The sequence below is a fragment of the Pteropus medius genome, unplaced genomic scaffold, assembly GCF_902729225.1.
Source record: "Pteropus medius unplaced genomic scaffold, Ma_sr-lr_union100, whole genome shotgun sequence".
Taxonomy (NCBI): domain Eukaryota; kingdom Metazoa; phylum Chordata; class Mammalia; order Chiroptera; family Pteropodidae; genus Pteropus; species Pteropus medius.
In genome coordinates, this window is record NW_024349800.1 from 54,935,418 (window position 1) to 54,941,629 (window position 6,212).

The following is a 6,212-nucleotide window of genomic DNA, read 5'->3' on the forward strand; positions in this document are numbered from 1 at the left end:
GAGGAACCATCCCTATAAGGCCTCACTGGTCTCTTGGCCTGGTTTAGATGAAAAGATCCTGGATGTCAAGCCAATGCCATAATGGGGCGAGACCTAGGGATCTTGGGGGAGAGCATGAGGGAATTTGTATGGTGGAGGGACGTGGGTTATTGTGGCAGCGTTGTTTTTCAGCTGTGGAAGAGTGTTCTTTCGACAGACACCCATGATGGTACCTCCTACTCCATTTGTTCTGGTTGCAGTGTGACCTGACAGTCCACCATGAAGAGGTGGAAACTTTGTCCCCTCCTTCACCCTGGGTAGGCCCTTGTAACTGCTTCAGCCAGTGGAGCGAGGGGAAGTGGGGTTATGGACTTCTGGGGCTGGGTCACGGAGGTCGATAAAGCCAGATTCTGACTGGCTCTCCCCCTTTTAGGGGAAAACTAGGCGACATGCTATGGGGAAACCTGGGCCATGTGGGGAAGCCACACGTAGGTGTTCTGCCCAGAAGACCAGCATCGGTTGCCAGACATCTGGGCGAGGAAGCCTTTGATCTCTAGCTCCAGGCACCATCTGACTACAATGGCGTGAGATGCTCAAAGAGAACCGCCTAGCTGAGCCCGCCAACCCCCAAGACCGAAAGAGATGATGATGATGATGATGATGATGATAAAAATAAAATAAATGGTGGTCGTTTTATGTCACAAAGTTGGGGTGGTTATTGACATGATGCTAAACAATGAAAATGGTTGATACAGAGACCCCACGACAATCTTAACTGTCTGCAACTTTGGGATGAGCTCTGGCCGTGGCTGCTTAAACTCTAAAATGCATTTGAGGTGGAAGAACAGAGGTAGCGGACATCTTGGCTAACGGTGTTATTAACGACATTGCCAGTATTCCTCGGACACTTCGAGAGGTAGGACCAGAATCATGCGCTCCCGGTTTCTCAAGTCTCCTAATTAAGCTGAGGTCTTGCTCTGGAGGAGCATAACTGTGCGAACCTCAGTGGGGACTCCATCGGTCTTCATGACTGGAATCATTTTTGCTGGTAACCTGTCCTGTCTCCCCAACTTCTCAAAGCCTTACTGAGTTGCCCTGTCTTCACTGGCCACTGTCACTGCAGTTAGCATCTGTCCCATGTGGCTTAGACCTTTATTGCAGCATTTCCTTCCATCCTCTCAGGACAGATGCCTTAGTGGGCAGGCAAAGCCGCTCATTACCCGGCCTCGCTTTTCCTGGCTGCCCTCCTCACCCACGGCCTTCCAGAACCGGTGGCTCCATGAATACCCTGCACCTTCTGTTGGCGCGTGCTGATGCTGTTCCTTCCATCAGAAATGCTGTCTCTCCTGTTCTCATTTTTCCCTCTGTCCCTTCCTACTAGGAAATACACACACTCCTCTCCCACATCCACTCTTCTTCATCTAGAAAATCCTTTAGAGGCCTCTTCTTTCAGGAAGGCTTCCGTGATGCTGCCAGGACCAGGCTAGGGCTTTTCCTGTGCCATCCCTTATCACGGATTATAATTGTCTAGTTGCCGGTTCCATCTAGAAGGTGACCTCTCTGAAACAGGAGCTGTGGTCGACCCATCTCGGCACCTGTATTTGTCAGTCTTGTGTCCGTCACCAGCCTCAGACCCCTATAGGCAGGACCAGCTTTCTCTTTATACCTCATGGGGATGAACACATGTTAAGACTCCAGAAAGCTGTTTACCAACTGGTGAGTTTTGCAGAGAGCATTCAGAGACCTAATCATCCAGGAGATTGTCAGTCTAGCATGACGGACAAGAGTGTGGGTTCTAGGGTTAGCAGAAGACCTGGTTTGAGCCCTGGCTCCTTGGGGTGGCAGCCATGGAGGTGGGCTGCTGGGACCTCCTGTCGAGAAAGACCTTGTTAGAGCTGTGAGGAGGGTGGTGAGTGGAAGGCCTCCGGCTGCAGCACCTTTGGGATCCTTCACAGTGTTTGAGCCAAGGTTGCTCTCAACTAGGCTCCTCCCAGCCAGTGGCTGAGCACAGCGGGGGCCCGGACATTTCTGCTCGGTGTGGGACCCTCTGCGGGAGACCTTTGCACTGGAGCTACCTAGCAGGCTGAGATTTTCTCAGTTGTGTGCCGTGGTCTGGCACACTCCTACCCAACAAATGTGCCATACTAACGTAGGATTCAATACTAGAAACTGAGTGAGGAGTTTATGGGAACTCTGTACTATCGTTATAATTTATTCTATAAAGCAAAGACTGTTCTAAAAATTAGATTAAAAAATGTAATCAAACATCATACATCAAGGCTGCAGAAGAACGTAAAAAGATGTGTATTTTAGTACTTATAGCACATTTTCTCCTGCTTTTTGAGCAGGAGCCTGCATTTTCATCTTGCATTGGGCCCTGGAATTTAGGTGGTCAGTCTTGGCGGCAGGCATCCAAGGCTGTCACTGGCTCTGGAGACATAGTGGAGTTTTCTGGGGTAGTAATATTCTCTCCAGGGCCTTTGCCGCTCAGACCACTACAGCATAGCAGGATTGTTCTGGTGGAGGTGGATTCTCTTCAAGAGGAGACAATCTGAGGGCACTGCTCTCTAGTTAAGAATATCCTAAGACCTCTGATAGTCCTGGTGCCAAAGCCCAATGCAGGTGTACCTGCTGGGGGCAGGGCATGATGCGGGGCACCATGGAGGAGGCTTTGCTCTCTAGTTATCTGTGGCCTCAATAGAAGGATGAGACATCTTCATAGGCAAAGATGACCAATGACTGACCGTGTGGGCCAGGAGTGGCACAGATCAGCCATTGTCAAAGGAATCACATACTCCCAGGAGACGGAGTTAGGAAAGCTTCCGGGGGAGGGGACAGAGAGGTTGCCACTGAGCCTTGACAGATGGGCTGAAGTCGACAGCTGAGGTAGGCCCATGCGGTGGTTCATTCAAGGGTAGTGTAGGGGATTTGAGTAGGGGGACAAGTGGGGGAAAAGCTGGAGACATGGGTTTGGGAGCAATGAAGAATCTTGAAAGTTCAGCTAAGGAACGGGGACTAGAAGACACCGTGCCTTTCGAGCAGGGTCGTGACGGGGTCACACGTGAGGTTTGGAGAACCTCCTACAGTCGCGACGTGGAGGGTTTCACTGGGAAAGGGGCAGTGAGAGCATCGCAGGTCTCCGGGGCTGCTGCGAGAGAGGCTGGGGCCCGGATCGGGTCGTTTTGCTCCTGCGCAGAATGGGTGGGAGCGATGCCCGGAGCTCTGTCCTGGCGGAGTGTTTACGCGGACACCATTGAGAACAAGGTGACGGGAACAAGAAGGCCCGCTGAGTCGGTTTCCTTGTTGTTTTTAAATTTCACACAGGCAATTCATCTCCCAGGGAAGCTACCCAGTAAAGAAAGTTACTGATCTGGTTGGCCTGCCCTAGTCCAGCCTACCCTGCTTTCTGGAGCCTCCTCTCTCCAAGACTAGCCTGGGAGAGTCAGCCTGGGAGCGTCATGGTGGACTTGCCTTCAGCCAGGCCAGGCCCACTTAATTCAGGAGTCACCACGGCACCGTACGCGGTTGGGTCAGGAAGTGGGACTGATGACACCGAGTTCTGAAGAGGGAAGTCCAGCAATTCACAGGACATTCTCTGAGTCGCTGCTGGTGGGCACAGGCCCAGAGCCCAGTCATTCCAGATCGGCTGCCAGCTCAGGGCCTCGCCAGCTCCCTCCTCTCAGAGTCTCCATGCCTCTTCACACCCCTGCTCCTCACCCAGCTCCCTGCGCCTCACCCAGCTCCCTGCGCCTCACCCAGGTCCCGGCGCACACCACGGCTGTCAGGTCCTCAACCCTGCCTGGCGTCCCCACGTCTTGCCCGCTTCGATCGAGGTCCAAAGCTAGGCTTTGCTCCTGGGAAGCCTCACTTGGCTCCCAGACCACGTGGCCGTCTGAGGCCCCCAAGTGCTGTCTGTTTCTCGCCCGTTACACCCGTGCGGGTTAGGCTCTGGTAGGGTTTAGACTGAGAGCTCTCTGCGGGCAGACAGGGCAGGACAAGGTAATCTCATCTCCCTATTTCCTATCTGCCAGGGCCGTGGGTCCTGGCCGGAGGGATGATGGCTGCTCGAAAGCGTTCTTGCTGGGATTTATTTGTGCTCCTGGGAGCTTCATGCAGGTGGAATTCGGGTCCGGCTGCTGAGGTGTTTGACTGCTGGAGGACTCTGGCTTTGGGGCTTCCCTCTCCCCCTGAGCTTACCTGGACTCATGTCCCTCCCTCCCCTATTGTGCCCCACCTCTCTCTGTCATCACGTGCCCGCCAGCTGCTGGCTCACCTTGCCAGGCAGGAGACCCCAAAGCTGCTCAGTTCTCTCTCCTCTCCATATGCCAGGGCATCATCCGGATTCCGGATTCGTGGGCGAGTTCCTTCCTGTCCCCTTCATGCATCAGGGTTTTCCAGAACTTTCCCAGAGGCTCTGTGGAGTGATTGCCCGAGGTGGGACCTAATGAGGACAGGGTTTCGGTGCTGGCGGAGAGGTCTCCAGTATCCCTTAAAATGTTCTTCTCTGTCTTCACCCATTTATTCAACAAATACAGGTTAAGTTTCTGCCAGGCATTAGAATACAGTGGTAGAAAAGGAAGTTTTTACCCTCAGGTGCTTATGTTCTAGTAGGACGGAAGGGCAAGTAAACAGATAATGTTTTAAAAATTCTATAATCATGATCTTAGGTGCTTTAGGAGTACAGAAGAATAGCTTTTACCAATCTCCACGGGTCAGAAATGCTTCTCTGCGGAAGTTACAGCTGAGACCTGTGGTGAACTTTCTCCGATAGGGGTGCCAGGCCACATCAGGGTCTCTCTCCCCCGGAGCAAGCACTAGAGAGGATCGGAGAGCATGAAGGGCCCCAGGCTTGGAGCAAGCGAGAAGGGGAGGTGGATGAATGGCTAAGTGCAGTTACCAGCACCTGGGCCCAGGTCGGAATGGGGCGAGCGGCTCCGCTGATCGGGTGCCGACCCTGCCTGCTGCTGGCCAGGTGCCCATTCTCCCTTCCTTTGCCTCTGTACGAGGCTGGGCTTACGTGGGGGCCTGAGTGACCCCAGCTGGAACCAGAGGGCTACAGGGCCCTGAGCCATCAGCCTGGTCGTTGTCATCAGCTACTTGGCAGGGTCATGATGGTAGAACTGCTTGTCTTGCCTCAGAATGGGGGGCGATGCCGACCTGCCAGCCCAGCTTTTCTCTGCTTTCTTCCCTGGATCTGAGCAAGTGAGAATAAACACAGCAAACTTTTAGTCCAGCCCCGAGGGACCTTGGTCCTGACCTGCCAAGGCCATTCCTAGGCACTCTCTGCTGCTCCCTTCAGGCAGACTGCTGCGTGTGTGGATGCCCTGATGTCAGCTCTCGGCTAGCAGAGTCTTTGGGAGCATCGCAACCCAACTCCCTTCTACGAGAATCCCCAGATGGGATGCTCTCGGGAATCACAGACCAGAATCATGGGGCCGCAGTTTTAAATTACACTCTGCAGGTGTGTGTGTGTGTGTGTGTGTGTGGTGGATAAAGAGTGTGACTTGACCATGTCATATTGTAGCAGACACATGACTGAAAACCAGGGTCCACCAAATTCCCCACCTTCCAGCTCCTGCCTGGATGCTCCTAGTGACGGGGCTTCCTGCCACGCATGGCATCTGTTTTTGTTGATCCCCAGAGGGAAGACTTGCCTCTCTGAACTTAGACCGTTGGTTAGAGGGAGAAATATAAGCCTTGGAGTCAGACAAACCTGTATTTTAATCTTCCTTTTGCCATTTAATACATATACATCCTTGTAAAGATACCACTTCTAAGAACGATCTTCCCCATCTGCAACGTGGAGATGGTTGTGCCTGCTTCTCAGAAGTGGTGTAGGGAGTATGGGAAATAATGAGCGTAAAGAGCTTATCCTAACGCCTGGCTCGTCAGTGTGTTTCGTTCCTCGGTCCTTTTCGGCTCCACAGAACCAGCTGGTTTCTTCTTATGTGCTTCAAATACGTGAGAGCAGCTCTCACTTCTCTTGCGTTTCTTTATAAGAAACGGAAGCATCAGTCCATCTTTATTAAATACACAGACTAAGTAGGGCAGGTGTGCATTTGCCCGCTCAGGCTGCCAGGACAAAGTACCACACTGGGAGGTTTAAACAAAAGAAACTTATTTTCTCACAATTCCAGAGGCCAGAAGTCTGAGATCAAGGTGTTGGCAGGGTTGATTTTTTCCAAGACCTCTCTCCTTGCCTTGTAGATGGTTGCATCTTCATATGGTTGGAT